Raw genomic sequence first — 19,096 nt, 5'->3', positions numbered from 1 at the left:
AGTAGAAAGTGTAGCAGGAATCTGAAGAACTAAGAGAAATTAAAAATAAACGGGAGGCTGGGTGCAGTCGCTCATGCCTGTAATTCCAGCACTTTGGTAGGCTGGAGCAGGTGGATCACCTGAGGTCAGGGGTTTGAGACCAGCCTGGCCAACATGGCGAAACCCCACCTCTACAAAAAATATAAAAATTAGCCAGGTGTGGTGGTGCTTAGCTGTAATCCCAGCTACTCAGGAGGCTGAGGCAGGGGAATCACTTGAACCCAGGAAGTGGAGGTTGCAGTGAGCTGAGATCCCACCGCTGCACTCTAGCCTGGGCAATAGAGTGAGACTCCATGTCAAAACAACAACAACAACAACAAAACCCAAAAATCAAAAAACAAAAACAAAAAAACCCAAAATGAAATACCTGGAAAAATTGGAAAAAAAGAATATATATATATATATATATACACACACACACACACACACATTATATTTACCAAATGTGGAAAATTAGATAAGCAGGTGAATCTTTATATTTTGGTCAATTTTCCTCTCATGATTCTGATTTTATGAAATTATTATTTTCTTTGATTTTCCAGTGATTTTTCTTTAGTTGTAAGCTACAGAGCAAATTATTTTGATGGTGAAAAATATGGAGATATTTATTGGAATAATACAAAGTTCTTTCTCTTTCCCTTCTTCTCCTTCTTTCTTTTAAACTAAAGTCTTTCATTAAATGGAAATTAATAATGAATGCCAGCTGCCTTCACACTGGATTCCTGCTGGAACTTGCACTCCCCAATTCCTAATGCTCTTCTTCTGGTACAGTCAACAGACTGTAGCCTGGCCTTGCTTGGTCCTAGAAGCTGAATACCCACCTCCCCACAAGAGATGGCATAAGAGTAATAAAGGAAAACTACAGGGCCAGGCGCAGTGGCTCATGCCTGTAATCCCAGCCCTTTAGGAAGCCAAGGCAGGCGGATCACGAGGTCAGGAGATCGAGACCATCCTGGCTAATATGGTGAAACCCTGTCTGTACTAAAAATACAAAAACAATATTAGCCGAGCATGGTGGTGGGCACCTGTAGTTCCAGCTACTTGGGAGGCTAAGACGGGAGAATGGCGTGAACCTGGGGGGTGGAGGTTGCAGTGAGCCGAGATTGTGCCACTGCACTCCAGCCTGGGCGACAGAGGGAGACTCGGTCTCAAAAAAAAAAAAAAAAAAAGAAAAGAAATGAGAAGTACACGAGTGTGGTAATATTGACCCTGCCACAGAAAACTTGACATCTGGTACTGTGGTCTCTCAAATTTAGAGCTCTTTCTTCCTAAGGATGAAGGAGTAAGGGTGAAAGGACTGGGTAGAGGCTGGGATAAGGGTGGGAAAAGACCTACCCTTTGAGATTAAATTAAGAGGGTATAGGGTGTATTACCTATGCCTTTTTTTTTTTCTTTTTTTTCTTTTTTTTCTTTTTTTTTTTTTTGAGGCAGTATCTTGCTCTGTCACCCAGGCTGGAGTGCAATGGTATAATCTTGGCTCACTACAACCTCCACCTCCTGGGTTCAAGCGATTCTCTTGCCTTTGCCTCCTGTAGCTGGGATTACAGGTATGCGCCACTATGCCTGTCTGACTTTTGTATTTTTAGTAGAGATGGGTATTCGCCATGTTGGCCAGGCTGGTCTTGAACTCCCGACCTCAGGTGATACGCCTACCTTGTCCTCCCAAAGTGCTGGGATTACAGGCATGAGCCACTGCGCCCAGTCTGATGTATGCTATTATATGCCAAAATGGAAATGGGTATTCAGCTTCTTTCTATGGGGAAAAAGTCAGATTGATTAAGTTAAAATAGAAGAAATATTAGTGAGTGTATCACGTAGTAATTATGCTTGAGTAGCGTAAAATCAAACTGAATTTGAATCATGGCTCTGCTATCTGCTAGCTGGGTAAATTGGGCAAATTACTCAATTTCTAAGACATGGTCTCCTTGCCTGTAAGATGGGAATAATCACAGGTCCTGCCTTACAGGATTACTGTCGGTTTAATAAAGCAAAGCATTTAAAGCACTTAGCACAGTGCCTAGCACACAGTCAGTGCTCCCTAAGTGGTTGCTACTATTGTGGCACAAGTCTTTTATTCGGATAACGAAGCAGCTTAAATTTTAATTTATATGTTATTTTAAATAAATTAGTTGAAACCAAATCTCATCACTTTATCTAAAAACTACAATATGATTAATATGATTTATAATTAGTGTCACTGTTATTCATAAAAACTGTATAAAATTGGACAAATAGGACAATGTTATCAGGGGATACAGTAAATTAGAAGCATAAGAAAAAGTTTAGGATAAATCATTTATAACCGTGCTAAAAGGAAATAATATTGCCAGAGAGATACTTTGTCAGGAAGAATTATAAAATGAGTGCATTCTCCTGTGTTTTGAGTTGCCCAGTCCTTCAGATTGCTCAATTGAGTGGTTACTTCTCAGTCCTCATCTTATGTGACTTAGCAACAGCATTTGACAAATGATCGCTGTTCCCTCCTTGAAACATATGCTTCACTTGGCTGCTAGGACACCACATTCGCCTGGCTTTCCTTCTCCCTTTCCCTCTGTCCCTTATCAGTTTTTTTCTGATTCCTCCTTATCTGCCCAGCCTCTTAATATTGAAATAAGCCCTGGAACACTCTTTATGCCTCTTTTCTAACTACATTCACTCCCTAGGTGATCGCATTCAGTCTCACAAGTTGAGATACAATCTATGTGCTGATGACTCCCAAATTTGTATCTTTAGTGTGTGTCTCTCCTTTCAATTTCAGACCCATAAACCAACTGCCTATTTTTTACCTTCACTTGAATATCCAACTCCACATATCCAAAATCAGCTTCTTCTGTGGCCATCACCATCTCAGTTAATGGCAACTCTCAGTATTGTTGATTTCTGGTTTTCTCTCACATATAATGTCATGTAGTTCAGCAGCAAACTTTGTCAGTTCTACCATCTCTGTGTGTGTGTGTGTGTGTGTGTGTGTGTGTGTATGTGTGTGTGTGTTGTGTTCCATATATATATATAGAGAGAGAGAGAGAGAGAAAGAGAGAGAGAGAGTTCACCACCGCCCATTACACTCCTATGACCACCATCACCCTGCTGTAAGCCAGCATCACCTCTCTCCTGGATTGCTACAATAGCCTCTGTCTCCTTGCTTCTACTCTTGCCACTCTAGAGTTTGTTTCCAACCCAGCAGCCAATGTATGTGGTCTTGTTAAAATTTAAATTAGATGCTGTCATTTTTCTGTTCAAAATCCTTCAGTGGCTTTCCTTTCAGAGACCTGGGTAAACAGCCTCCTAGTACCTTTCTGATGTCATCTCTTACCACTTTCTCTCTGGCTCATCCTGCCCCAGCCACAGCAGTCTTTCTATTGAAATTTAATATAAGCTCCACGAGGGCAGGGATTGTTGTCCATTTTGTTCCCTGCATATCTCCAGCATCTAGACCAGCACTTGGCCTAAAGTAAGCACTCATTAAATATTTATTGAATATATTATGGACAACTTCTGAACCCATCTCTTTTGCACAATTTTCCCATAAAGGTCATTGTGTAAAGCATCAGTGTATCAGTCTTTACCCGAAGTCTGAGGTAATGATGAGATATTTGTTCATTATCGTTATTTAATTTCTTTCTCCCTCAAGATTATTGACACATTTCCCCAATTCCCTATTTTCCTGGGTGCTGTCATCCTCTGACTCATTCGCCTCCCCAGAACTTGATTCCCTTGTTTATCACACAGTGTAAAACAGTCGTCTTCTCCTGTCCTGTACTAGGTCTGGAAAAGTTTAATCCATGGCTTGGGAAAAAAAGAATGGAAAAATGGCATTTTCCTATCTCCTTTTTAAAATTACAGTGGTTTGATATTTGATTTTAAAAATCATTGCAAGGATAGTTCTAGGGGCAAAACTTTTTCTTTTCTTTTCTTTTTTTTTTTTGAGGCAGAATCTCCCTCTGTCGCCCAGGCTGGAGTGCAGAGGCCGGATCTCAGCTCACTGCAAGCTCCGCCTCCCGGGTTTACGCCATTCTCCTGCCTCAGCCTCCTGAGTAGCTGGGACTACAGGCGCCTGCTAGGGGCAAAACTTAAAGTTGGCTTTGTGTAGGGTTAACACCAATCGCTGTAATACATAATTCTCCAAATTTCAGTGGCTTTACACAAAAAGGATTCTTGCCTCCTTCACACACATCTAGTTCAAACAGGTGTTTCTGATCACTGGGCTTCTAAGTGGCTCCTTCGATCATGCAAACCTGCCATCATGCAAGTTTGCTGTGGAAGAGGGAAAGAGTGTAGAAGATTATTGAGGGATATTTTATAGGACATGTTTGTGACTATACATCCACTCATATTTTACTGTCCAGAATTTGGTCATACCCGAATGCTGGCAAGGTTGGGGGATGTGATTCACATGTGTACCTAGGAAGAAGCAGAAACAGGTTTGGTGATGACCCATCCAGAGTCTCTGCCAGACTTTGTATTGCCACACTTTGTCCCTCACTCCTGATTCATAGGCCTCTGATGCATGGATCCTCTTCTTGCTTGGTGTTGGATGCAATAATAATAGGAATAGTATAAGTAATAAATATTTTCTGCTATTCACTGCTTATATTATTTATCAAAAACCTGTAAGATAGGTCTATTATCATCACCATTTGTAGATGTGGAAATTGAGGCATTAGTGTGTCTAACGTCACTAACTTGTAAGAGTTGAAACCAAGATTTAAACCAGGCTGTCTGACTTCACAATCCACCTCTAACAAGGACACTGTGTTGCCTCTCAAGTTTTGAAGAGTTAGAGCTCTTTTCCCTTATCATATTGTTTCTCGAGAAGCCAGGATGAACCTGGAAGGAACTCTGGGACCCCATTTCAACTTCAAATTTCCTCCATTCATTTGCTGATTTGACCTCTACACTTACGTCCCCAATTCTTAACCAGAATGACTCAGGGCCTCCCAGTTCTCAGATCAGTTTCAGACAGAGTGGCAACTTCAGGCTAAAGGATGGGGTGAAGGAATAGAGCCCTGCTTGTGTAAGAATTCTCTCAGAGTATTTCATTGTGGGCACTTTTCACAGTTCTAACTCTCCTAATTGAAAGACGTTTCACCAAACACTCCAAGTGATATGGGAATTAAAATTAAATCTGTTGCCAAAACAGGCACAGAAAATATTATAAGCAGTCTATAAGCTATTATAATATCACCTGCTAAATATATTTATTCTGGAGAAAACAAGGCTTATAAATTATATAGTGATACAACAGAGTGCTATTTTTTAGTTTTATTGGAGCCACCAAAATACAATATATATCAGATACTGAAATGACTTAGAAGATATCAGTATGCAGATTTTCTTTTTTCTTTTTTTTGAGATGGAGTCTCGCTCTGTCACCCGGGCCGGAGTGCAGTGGTGCGATCTCAGCTCACTGCAACCTCCACCTCCCGAGTTCAGGTGATTCTCCTGCCTCAGTCTCCTGAGTAGCTGGGATTACAGGCACCCGCAACCATGCCCAGCTAATTTTTTGTATTTTTAGTAGAGATGGTATTTCACCATGTTGGTCAAGCTGGTCTCGAGCTCCTCACCTCATGATTCACCTGCCTCGGCCTCCCAAAGTGCTAAGATTACAGGCGTGAGCCACCGCGCCCAGCCGATGCAGATTTTCAAAGGAAATATTCAACTAATGGATTTCATCCCCCAACATGAGTATTCAAAAGTCAGGTTTTTAGAGATTAAAGATTTTGTGAGGATAATTTCTTTGGAAAATAGCATCTGCTGTTATTTGCCACCTTTTATCCCATGGCAAGGGAGGGAAGTATGTGTGTGCATACACTTGTGTGTGTGTGTGTGTGTGTGCATGTGAGTGTGTGCAGTGACTTTCTTCACACCCTGCCTATAGGAAGAGGCCTCAGAGGAGTCTCGAGGAGTTTATTGTCTTTCCCGGACTTGGGAGAGTACAGCTAGTTCATGTCTGATGCCCACCTGAGGTATCTGAAAGTGAAAAGCTGTCAAAAAGGGCCTTCGGAAGCTAAGCAGAGGGCTGTGTTTGGGCTGTAACTGAACTCTACTCCAGATGGGCCAAAGGTCTGTGACTCCTGGGGACCAGACATGGGACCCAGGGAAGGAGAAACCACTGTCCTAAGTAATTTTGACTCTTGTTTGAGAGGACTGCCAGAGACCGCAGAGCAACTCCAGCAGTCTTTGAGTAATGGAAGACGGGAAAACCAGAGGCTGAGGGTGAATTAGTTGCTGGAGGGATAGAATGAATCGTCCATGTCACCAGAGTTACAATCAAAAGAGGACAGTAGAAGAGCACTTGAGAACCCATGAAAATGTGTGTGTGTATGTGTGTGTGTGTGTGTATGTGTGTGTGTATCTGAGAGAGAGAGAGGTGTAAACATCTGCAAGGCCAAGAGAGTGTGAAGCCATTTTACAATAGTATTAGTCAAGTGAGAACTATGCAGCCCCCCTTTCCCACATCTCTCTTTCATTTAGACCTTAGAGAGGTCAGATTACCACAGTCCAAGCTAGGGGAAGAGGGATGGTAGTCTAACCTTCGAATAAAGATACAATTGCTGTTTAATTTGTTAGACAAACTTCAGTGTACTAAATTGAGACTCTGTTCAGCAACTAATGTCTTTTTATTACCTATGAATGTCCAGAGATGTCATGGAGCCTGCCAGAGTTTTCATTCATTGGAATGGGAAAAACTTCGCCTAGTGGATGGATTTTTTAGACAGTGGGGCCAGGCACAGTGACTCATGCCTGTAATCCCAGCAGTTTGTGAGGCCGAGGCGGGCAGATCACTTGAAGTTAGGAGTTCAAGACCATCTTGACCAACATAGTGAAACCCCATGTCTACTAAAAATACAAAAATTAGCCAGGTATTGTAGTGCATGCCTATAATCCCAGCTACTCGAGGCTGATGCAGGAGAATGGCTTGAATCCGGGAGGCAGTAAGCTGAGATCACGCCACTGCACTCCAGTCTGAGCAATAGATGGAGACTACCTCTCAAAAAAAAAAAAAAAAAAAAAAGAAAGAAAGAAAGAAAGAAAGAAAAAGAAAAAGAAATAAAGATAGTGAGAGACAAACATAACATTGACTTTGGATTATATCCCATATTTACATTCATTATTACATTTCATCATGCAGTGCATTGATTGTGCTTATAAGGAATGTATTGCTCCTAAGTATGGATTTTCTAATATCACTAATTTTTAATTCAGAATTAATATTTGAATATATTAATTTTCTGCCTTTTAGAGAGTAATAAGAGTATTGTATAACTCATCTAGGATTGATTGGTATGTACCTTAAATCTTAAACAATTTGAGAACTGTAAGCAAATCTATGATTAAGTCTACCACTCAGAGAATCTTTTCTCTGGCACAATAGGAAAGTTAGGTTCTAGTTGAAGAAACTGAAGAAAGGGGAGGCAGTTTTTAGGTCTTTATTTGGCCATTAGCTTGCTTTAACTAAGAAGGGTTTTTTTCCTGTGCTTTTTTTACCCCCTCATCTGAGTCCTTGTAAAAAGAAAACATATCCTCAGTGTATGCTAAATGCTTGACAGATTAATTTTTCTGCATCACAATTGAAAAAGTTGCTCTTAAACCAGAGAAATGAATAGATGGTTCTTTGTAGACTGGCTTGGCATTGTTTTCAAGGACTTTCTCTGACCATGTCACATAATGGATCAATCAATAGACTTTTTCAGCATCCACTAAATACTTGTTATTGTGCTTGGCATCACAGGATCTGGAATTCAGTCTAAATAAATTCAATAGATTATAATTGAGTACTACACCATGGTAGACACTGTGCTAGGCTCTGAGAAAATTAGCATGAATGATTAAACCCAAGGCATGTAGTTTGGTTGTGAAATACATATATAACTAATACTGTATATAGCGAGATGAATGTCAAATGTGGAGTACAAACAAAGCTGAGTGTTAGTAATGATGAGGAAATAATTTCTGCTAACTGAAAAGATTGAGGAATACAAAATAATAGATATCATTTATGAATAACCTGAGATGGTCCAGGTACTCTATAAAGAATTGATATTTATAAGGCCCCTTGGGCTAGTTTTCATATCCTCATTTTATTGGTTAGAGGGTTCAGAAAGCTTAAGCAGCTTGTCCAAATCACATAGCTAGTAGTTATCAGAATCAGCAACTAGAATCTGAGTCTGTTTGATTTCAAAGCCTATGCTCTTATTAGCTACACTGTGACATCTGTGCTTGTAGGGGATCATTTCAGATTGAAAAGGAGCAGTGTAAGTAAAGGTACAGGTTTAAGAAGGAGGTGTTGACAGGTAGGTTGTAGTCCATTGTGACTGAGCATGACTTAGAAGACCTGGAAAGACTGAAGGCATATTGTGGAAGATTTTGAATTCCATCCTAAGAGATTGGACTTTATTCTAGGTATATAATGAATAGTCACTAAAAAATTTTAAAAAACAAGAAAGACAAATAGACAATGGCAATATCTAATAGGTGCTAATTATCTGATGCAAATCAGTGTATCTCAATGTAATTTAAAAATTGTGCTATTATTATTAATACAGTGACAATATTAAAAAATAATATGTAGTCTAAATCACCTTATAACTGAGTCTACCACTGTAACTGTTTGCTTTTGTGTTTATAGGCATGTTGGTTCTAAGAAGTACACATTGGGCTAATGAGAATAGACCAGAAACAAATTTTATGTGTAAATGACACCATTTTAGGAAGTGAATGTCAAATGATGTTAGATTCCACACACTGAACAAATAATGTGTTCATATTAATGAGGAGAGAGAAAAGGAGTGAGATACGCTTATCACCTCACAGCTCACTGTGGCCTAGGCACATCAAGCTTCTAGGCATGTAGTTTGGTTGTGAAATACATATATAACTAATACTCATATCAGACTGATATCTTCGGTGGGAGTAGTTAGCAGAAGTAAAAATCACATTGAGTTAATGTTAATTTGAAATTTATTGATTTTGGAATTTTGATATTTAATATGTAACTTTGCTTTGGTTTCATAAAAATAAATGTTTTATGACCCTAAGGAGTTTATAACGTTTTAAGTTAGTATGGATTTAAATACAAATATGCTACATAGTTATACTTAAGGCTAACACGGGAGACCCAGAAACATGTTTTTCTCTCTTAAGTTTGAAAAATACTTGATGAACAATTCCTATTGAGAAACATTAACATAGTACCTGAAGGAAAAGGGGCTAGAGGGTGGGGCCGAATTCCAAATGAGATAAGCAGAAACACAGAAACAGGAATGAAGAGATGGTTACGCTAGAGCATGAAGTCCGTTTTGTGGTAAGTAGGCAAGAAAGCTAGACAATTAAGAAACTCTCATATCACTGAAGTTTCATATCACCATAGAAAGGAGTCAATATGGACTCTTCAGGAAGACAATGTAATGTGACTTAATTTGAGTTACCCCCAAAACACACTCTGAGAAAAGGATTTGAATGAAGGAGTTTTCTGGGGAGCTGGTCCCAGGAAACACTGGTAGAGGCTTGGTGAAGTGAGACAGAGGAGGAAGGGAGGACCATAAAGAGTATGTTACCTGGCCAGGTGCGGTGGCTCACACCTATAATCCCAGCACTTTGGGAGACTGAGGCAGGTGGATTATTTGAGGTCAGGAATTCAAGACCAGCCAGGCCAATATGGCAAAACCCTGTCTCTACTAAAACCACAAAAATTTAAAATTAGCCGGATGTGGTGGCACATGCCTGTAATCCCAGCTACTCAGGAGGCTGACTCAGGAGAATCACTTGAACCCAGGAGGCGGAGGTTGCAGTGAGCTGAGATCGTGCCACTGCTCTCCAGCCTGGGTGACGGAGAGAGACTCTGTCTCAACAACAACAACAACAACAACAACAGAATGTGTTACCCCAAGCACGTTACCACTGTGGGTCACTAGAGCTTAATCCTGCTGGCAACTCTGGGAGCAAATGCAGAACATATGCCTTGGGGTTATCCCTTCAATGGACAGAAAGGCTGGCATGCTTATTCACCTTCTTCCACCAGCATTTGGTTGAGAGATTTCCCAGGGCACGTAGACTCCAGTGGCAGGCCTAGCCTGAGGCATAAGAAACAAGGCAGTGGCTGGAGGCCAAAGAAAGCCCCCAGGCAGAGCAGTGCAGGCACTGGCAGTTGGAAGCAGGACTGTGTGCCAGAAAGTGGTAAGGCCAAGGGAATATGGGAGGAGCATCCAGTGTCTGCTAAGTGACCTTTTTAAGACTGTCCATTTTGTGGACAAAGGACACTGACATTTCATAGTTTCTGTTATGTGCCTTGAATTATGCTGAACACTTTTACGTTTGATTTTTATAAAAATTCTGTAGTGTAGCTATTCTCTCCATAAGGGGATGGAGGGGATCTCTAATAGCAGATAAAGCTCACCGTCAGAAAGTTTAGTACCTCTTAAAGGTGGCACTGCTGAGTCATGTTGAAGTTAGAATTGGGAGAGGAGTTTGAACCCAGGTATTTCTGACCCAGAAGCTGCTGATCCTTCTATCTACTGATGGAATGGAGAAACTAGAAAGAGTTTGGAAATTAGAAGGATAGAAGATAATAATGAATTTAGATTGTGCCGTATTTTTCGTTTATATGTTTATTAAGAAATTAATTTTTTTCTTCATTCTAATTGCACATGGCTGATAACAGTCACATTTTCAATGTGTTAAATAACAAGGTTTTTGTGTCCTTGAGTGTTTATTTTGGAGATACATGACATAGAAACATCCTTAACATTTAGGGATAATATTCTTTTATGTTAGTGTTTCTGATGGTTAATCTTAAGTTTTTAGTACAATCAGTAATAATAATGACAATATCCGTCTTATATTATTCTTATAGAACTTTTCATTACAGAAAATTAATTACTAAATTAATTTTAGTGAGTCATTACAATAGTTCTGTGACACCAGTAAAAGTCTTATTATTACCAACTTAAGAAGAAGCTAAAGTTGAGCTCAGTGGCTTGTCTGATGTAATTCAGCTCATCTTTGATGAAGTCGGGTCTGAGAACTGCATTATTTCCAGATTTGTTTGTGGAATGCAAGTATAGCTCCCTTTATACAATATGCAGTTCTGAAAAAGTGAATTGTTATTACTAAAAATCTTATTATTCAAAGCAATCCTATTGTGAATCTTTTGGTAAACTGAATAGCTGGTCTTTTGTTCAAATGCGGATTTTTTGCATTTAGATTTGCCTGAAAGTGAAGAGTACTTTTGCCATTTTTGCCTTGGAAATCGTTATATTTGTTTCTTGATGTACGTCTTACATCTTGAGGTTTTCCTCTTATGGCAGTCATAGAGATTTTCCTCGGAATGTGTCTTTTCCACTTATGGTTGCTGCAATCTCCTGCAACAACAATCATTTCTCAACTATTGATTTCAATTACCTTATCTAGGTCCTTAGGACAAGAAGTGAGAAATATGATACCCAACTCTAAAGAAAGAGGTTTTGAAGGGAAATGTGCTAGAATGTGGATGGAGCTTTTTTCTGTTCTAACATGAGAATCAGGCCTATCTACATTCATTGATGTTGGTGTTAATAGTGTTATTACATTCCTATGGACATCAGGACCACCAAGGCCTGCATGTGACTTGTACTTTCAGGCCTGAAAATGCTTACAGTTTGTCAGCGGTTTGGGAATATGGTTCCCCTCTGATGTGTGTCCCTACTTAGCCCCATGGATTTAGGCTCCTCTTCTTGAAATGGTGCCATCTATCTTTGATCACTGCTGTCATTTCCTAATAACCCACAGCTTCAGGCTGTTTGGCTGTGTTGCTTTAGAGTGCTTTTTTTCCTGCTTACCTTGCATGTGGTTGTTCCAGTTCATCTCATCTGACTATATAAGCAGTTGCTTACGAATTCTGTTGTAATCTGTCTTTGCATTCCTAAACTCATGAAACTGAGGCATGCACAGCATGCTTCAGTGATGGGAAGTTGATCAAATGCTTTAAGTACGTGGATTCACTGATGTGTCGAATGTTGGACATAAGCAACCTTCATTCTACCCCTTCATCTTATTTTATATTACTTCAAATAGTAGAGTGTACTGTATTCCTCATTATAAATGGAAATCTTAGAACTTGATAAAAATTTAAAAGAAATTATCCATAGATCCACTACCTAAAGAATGCCACTCTTAATAGTTTTTTCCATTTAATTACCTGTGTGTAGGTAATTAAAAATATATTTACAGTCTACATAATTTTATATTTTGCTTCTCATATTAAACAGGATATGATTGGTATTTCTGAATGTGTATAATTCATAAGTACAATTTTAATATTTATATACTATTTAGAAGGAGTTTTCATAGCTTACTTTATTCAACCAAACCCTTATTACATTATGTTTTAAATATTTTAATGCATATCACTGAATTGTCTTCCGATAGTGTCATAAAAATTCACATTCTTATTAGCAATGTATGATACTGCCTATTTTACCAAACCTTGTTCCTCCATAGCTATTCTAATTAATACCATTGTTTCTGGTAATCTCCTGGACAAGAAATGCCATCTCCTTATTTTAAATTGCATTTATTAGGCTTATAGCAAGGTTGAAAAATTGTTGTATGTTTTTAAAATTCTATTCTTTCTTACAAAATTTCTATTTATATTCTCTGTTCATTTATCTATTAGTTTCTCAGTGGTTTTCTTATTGGTATGTATGAGTATTTTTCATAGTTAATATATTACTCCTTTACCATATTAACTGTATATATTTTTCTAGTTCTTATTTTTAACATTCAATAGCTGTAAATTTTTATGTAGTTAGATGTATTGATCCTTTTTTCCACGTGATTTTTTGTTTGTTTTCCCAGTGAGGAAAGTATTCAGCTCTAAGTAACAGAATTCCTAATTAACAGTGACTTACATAAGAGAGTGGTTTATTTTTCTTGCATAAGCAGAAGTCTGGTGGTAGGTTGTAACGGCAGTGGTTTAGTTTCTCAGTAATACCATTTTAGGACCAGGCTTTTTTTCTCTTTGCTCTATCATCTTTTATCATTATCAGATTTTAAAAAATATATAAGCAACTTCTTCATTAAGAAAAGCTAAGGCCCAGAGAAGTTAACTGATTTGTCCCTGCTACTCAGCTAATGGAGGAGTCATGTGGTCTCCTTTTCCTGTCTCTACACTCTTTTTGTTGCACTGTGCTGTCGCATATCTTGCTGTGCATTTCACATTGGTACCCACTATTGGCATATAAAACACATACAAATACGACTTTGCTCTGCAATCCCTCAAGATGTATCCAATATTATGTATTGGCAATTGACACCTCAGCTATTACATTCTTTTATAATAAACCGTAGGTTAAAACAACATGGGAATTCAGTATCTGCTAGTTGAAAACTTTATTTATTCTCATTGTATTTTTGCAGATGTAACAGAACTTCTTGATAGAAAGAGCTCAAATGTTTAAGAGCATGGTTCAATTCTTATTTTATGTATTAAAAACTAATTTGTAGCAGGAGATCCTGAAACCTACTGAAGTGAAATATCAGACAGGCTTTGATCAACGAAAGAAAGAAATACTCTCATCAATCTTTGTAAGCCTCTCATTGGTAAATCTAAACCAACATATATAAAGTCTGTATCTGTGCAAAGCATTCAACCTGCCCCTGTGGCAACTGAGCTCATAACTTAGTTGGGGAGACAAGAGTAATAGATAATATTTAATCCATAAAAGATATAAGCAGTAGTTGAAAGCAACTATAAATTAAATGCCACAGAGTAGGGCATGTCTACTTTCTAAGCAATAGAATGCATCATATTTTCTTAACTTCACTTGTTTATGAACCAGCATCATTATTTTTTGCCCTAACTATAAAGTTTATTTAAATATTAATATATTTTTTCTTTAAAATAACTTTGAAGTGATTTAGTTTATAAAACTTAATCTTGCTGAGTGATAATACCTATGAACTCATGAATTCAATCTTCTAGCTGTACTTTTTTGTTTTTAGCTGTACATATTTTAACACATTAAAATAAATATAAATGCATTGAAAAAATAGTCTTCATGTATCATCTAAAAATTGTGTCTCAGTCTTTGGGAAACACTGGCTTAAACAATCAATTACTAGGGAGTTCAGATGAGGAACAATAGAACAAATTTGCAGTGATTCTATTAAAATATATGAATTAAAGAATTCTCTTGTTCCCCTAAGGCCATAACCAAAATTATAGTTCAGATATATTGTCTGCTAGGTAATAGCATATTAATAAGGATTTCTTATGTGTTCATAGATATTTTATATAATTTAGCTTTAAAAACAGCCTTCAGATAACAGCCTTTCATGAGTGTTGAAAAGACTTCAGTTTCATTCTTAATCTTTTGATAATAGATCCCAGGAGTGAATAAGGTTATGCATTTCACTTTTATAATCATCTTTGCTCAATCTACTGAAGGTAGGAATGCATTAATATGGCATTGCACATTATTTTTTCTAGGCTGCTTTATAATTTGTTGAGAATGATTGCAAATCTTACTAAAAGCAATTCAGATACTTCAAAAAGAGCTCATCATTCATGATTAAAGACACATAAGCCTAAAGAAGTATCTCCAGCTAATTTTGAAGAATCATTAAAATATTTTGGGAATCAGCCCTCTTAACCAAATATAACAAAATTTAGAATTCTGTTTACAGTTAGACATTTCTAGGCTTATATTCATTAGCTCATAAAATCCAGACTATAGATTAAAGGGAAACATTTTAAAATGTTAACTGTTTTGAATGGAAATCTTTCTAAAATATACTGTGCAATTCTAGGCCTTCTTAAATGATAGTGAACAAAACATATATTTTCTTTACGACTCGGGATTTTTTTTTTTTTTTTTTTGGAGACAGAGTCTCACTCTGTCGCCCAGGCTGGAGTGCAGTAGCACGATCTCGGCTCACTGAAAGCTCCGCCTCCCAGGTTCATGCCATTCTCCTGCCTCAGCCTCCTGAGTAGCTGGAACTACAGGCACCTGCCACCACGCCTGGCCAACTTTTTTGTATTTTTAGTAGAGACGGGTTTCACCGTGTTAGCCAGGATGGTCTCATTCTCCTGACCTCGTGATCCGCCCGCCTCGGCCTCCCAAAGTGCTGGCATTGCAGGCGTGAGGGGATCATTTTTTATGAGCTTCTCTAGTAAAACCACACTGTCATCTGGTTCTGTGGTTTCCAGTTTTTCTGTCTCTGGTTTCTGTTGGACTTTATTTTGCAGCTATTATGCTTGTCTCCCTAATATGCCTCTACTTTATCCCTCTTCCAGTGTGTTACTAGCAGTATTCTAAGACCTCAGAATTAGATAGTGGAGTTTGTTAAAGGTATCATTATAACATCAGAAAGTGGAGATATCAGGGGCTTTTTTCTTCCTACTTCTAATTCAGGGTAGTATTGTAAATGTTTGCAGTTGTGAGAGGATTAAAGATTCATTAAGTGAGCTATTTAGTTAACTATTTTCTAGTTTTTATTAGTTTTGATTCTGAATGATGATAGCTTTATTAGTGCTTCATCAAGACACTGGGATTTACAGTTTTCATAGGTTACTTTTATATACAAGATTGGATTTGGTCTAGACTGTCTGGGTTTACCAATATTTACCATTTGGAGAACTGGCAAAGTGAAGACATTCACCAAACACTTTGAAAATTTTAAAGACATACCTTTTAACTGGCTACAACATAGGAAAGAAATATTATCTTTCTTTTACAACTCTGCTATTTAGATTCTATTCGTTTATACTTCTCATCTTAGTTGCATACAAAAATTCACACGTGTACATACTCCCCCCCCGCAAACTCATACAGAGAACAATGACTTTTTTTTCATTTCATTCATTCCCTTGGGGATCAAATTTGTGTCCAGTGAGGAGATCCAGGATGTCATACTACCATATACCAAGGAGACCTTTTTTTAGGGAAAACCTTTTTTTAGGGAAACAAGTTGAGAAATGGTGATCATTAATGATGTCCACAGCAGGGGGTACAAGACATCTTACTGACAAGAGAGGAAGAACATACTGGAAATAGTACTTATATTTATAGCATAATTTAAAAGTCAGAGGCTGGGATCATGCTTGTAATCCCAACACTTTGAGAGGCTGAGGTGGGCGGATCACTTGGAGTCAGGAGTTCAAGACTAGCCTGTCCAAAATGGTGAAACTCCATCTCTACTAAAAAACCAAAAAATTTGCTAGGTATGGTTGCACGTGCCTGTAATCCCAGCTACTTGGGAGGCTGAGGCAGGAGAATTACTTGAACCCAGGAGGGGAGTTTGCAGTGAGCAGACATCAGGCCATTGCACTCCAGCCTAGATGACAGAACGAGACTCCATCTCAGAAAAAAGAAAAAAAAAAGAGTAAATAAAGACTTACTAATAATCAATATCCAGAGCTTATAATTTAGATATTTAGATGAGGTATCTTAAATGAAGACTGGGAATTTGACAATCCAATGGAGGTGACAGAAGTTCCTTCTTTAAATATTAACTTTCCAATTACTGAAATATATTATGATTGTGGCATATTTTAACGTATTTCAACAAGATGATATAATGTTAATTTTACACAAGTAAGACTGTAAAATTTGTGGATCTTTAGAATACTTTTTAATGAGATGAGGAATGACTGGGGGAATATTTTGAATTACATTGAGGCCCCAGTTTTTCTGGTGACAAAGTTCTTAAATGTTATTTAAGATGAGTTATATAGATTTACACAAAAGCCAAGCTTCTGGTTTGGTTGATGTTTTCTATGACCACCTGTGGCAGTCAGAAAGCAGTTATTTTGGCATGAGGTTCAGAGAGCTTCTAGGTTGGTGAGCACATGGAAGTGCTGTGAGTGTGGTGTACCCTGAGAGGGCATGAAAGCCCCTTCCCCTTTACTTTGGCCTGTGGATCCCATCCATTTGGCTTTTCCTGAGTTGTATCCTTTACAAGATACTAGTAAATGTAAAATAAGGAAAAAAAAAAGGCAAGCAGTTATGTTGAAAAACCTGAAATATGCTGAATTAGTCTCAAACACAATAAAGTCAATGTTTTAGTAATGAGTGAAAAATTAAATGCTTTTCAAAAGGAGCCCATGGAGAAAGCATTCTGAAATGGCTATTTGGCAAGGCTATCATCATTTTGTTTTACTGTATGTTCTTTTCTTAAGGATCTTTGAATCGTAGACTAGTTTACATACTTTATAAACAATCTAGGTTAATATTGGCAACACACGTAACAGATATTATACTTTTATAATTATTCACTATATACCTTTAATCCCGCCCCAATACTCACTTTAATAATTATTAATTTATTACCAAAAGAAGGTGTGAGATCTAAGAACTCTGAGTCTCATAGCAGGTAAGACATTTGTAAGGGCTACTTCTTAATAAAATTTTCCATTTCCTTTAGATGTTTCTAAAATTAAAAGTTTTAAAATATATTCATTTGATATGATTATTTAAGGGCTCAAGCAGAGAATTTAGACTGATTGGGCTTGCAATAAAAAGGGACTTTAAAAAAATGACATCATCAGAAAGTAGGCAAATAATTAGCTCTTTCTGGATCACAGGAAGGGGAATTCTGACAAATATTTGTACATATGGGGCATATACATGTGTGCAAGAGAACTGACATTGGAAGAAAAAGTACACATTTTTGTATTTAAAAATCTAACAGTATTATATATGAACGTCTGAAAGATATGTATATATAAATATACATGTAAATATTATGGCATATAAACAGACTTATATATGTGTGTATGTATGTATGTAGGTATCTATCCATGGAATATACTTTTTCTTCAGAAGTCAGTTGTTTCGCTTTAAAACTTTCTCCTTTAGGAAAAAAAATTAACACATAATTTTACCAATTCTCATTTTTTTTTAACTTTAGGTTTTTGTTTATCTAAATGTTATAAATAATGAGCACAAAATAATTTTATGATTATTATTTCATAGATCTGTTTCTGATAGATTTTTAAAATTATACTTTAAATTCTGGGATACATGTGCAGAACATGCAGGTTTGTTACATAGGTATCCACGTACCATGGTGGTTTGCTGCACCCATCAATCCATCATCTACATTAGGTATTTCTCCTAATGCTGTCCCTCCCCTAGTCTCCCACCCCCTGACAGGCCCCAGTGTTTGATGTTCCCCTCCCTGTGTCTATGTATTTTCATTGTTCAACTCCCACTTGTGAGTGAGAACATGTGGTGTTTGGTTTTCTGTTCCTGTGTTAGTTTGCTGAGAGTGATGGTTTCTAGCTCCATCCATGTACCTGCAAAGGACATGAACTCATCCTTTTTTTATGGCTGCACAGTATTCCATGGCGTATATGTGCTACAGTTTCTATATCCCGTCTATCATTGATGGGCATTTGTGTTGGTTCCAAGTCTTTGCTATTGTGAATAGTGCTGCAATAAACATACATGTACCTGTGTCTTTATAGTAGAATGATTTATAATCCTTTGGGAATACACCCAGTAATGAGATTGCTGGGTCAAATGGTATTTCTGGTTCTAGATCCTTGAGGAATCGCCACACTGTCTTCCACAATGGTTGAACTAATTTACGCTCCCACCAACAGAGTAAAAGTGTTCCTATTTCTCCACATCCTCTCCAGCATCTGTTGTTTCCTGACTTTTTAATGATTGCCATTCTAACTGGCATGAGATGGTATTTCATTGTGGTTTTGATTTGCATTTCTCTAATGAGTAGTGATGATGAGCTTTTTTTCATATGTTTGTTGGCCGCATAAATGTCTTCTTTTGAGAAGTGTCAGTATGATATTGGCTGTGGGTTTGTCATAAATAGCTCTTATAATTTTGAGATACGTTCCATCAATACCAATGTATTGAGAGTTTTTAGCATAAAGGGGTGATGAGTTTTATTGAAGGCCTTTTCTGCATCTATTGAGATAATTATGTGGTTTTTGTCATTGGTTCTGCTTATGTGATGGATTTACACAAAAGCCAGGCATATTTGCATATGTTGAACCAGCCTTGCATCCCAGGGATGAAGCCGACTTGATCGTGGTGGATAAGCTTTTTGATGTGTT

At 37.7% G+C, this 19,096-nt stretch overlaps 1 protein-coding gene across 3 annotated transcripts in view; it reads left to right on the top strand.

The window, feature by feature from the left end:
• MACROD2 (mono-ADP ribosylhydrolase 2) overlaps positions 1–19,096 on the top strand; it is a 2,100,238-nt gene that overhangs the window by 489,627 nt on the left and 1,591,515 nt on the right. The gene's annotated exons all lie outside the window — the stretch shown is intronic.

This window comes from Papio anubis, chromosome 16 (assembly GCF_008728515.1).
Source record: "Papio anubis isolate 15944 chromosome 16, Panubis1.0, whole genome shotgun sequence".
In the NCBI taxonomy this organism is placed as follows: Eukaryota; Metazoa; Chordata; class Mammalia; order Primates; family Cercopithecidae; genus Papio; species Papio anubis.
This window is presented reverse-complemented; position numbering and strand designations above follow the sequence as displayed.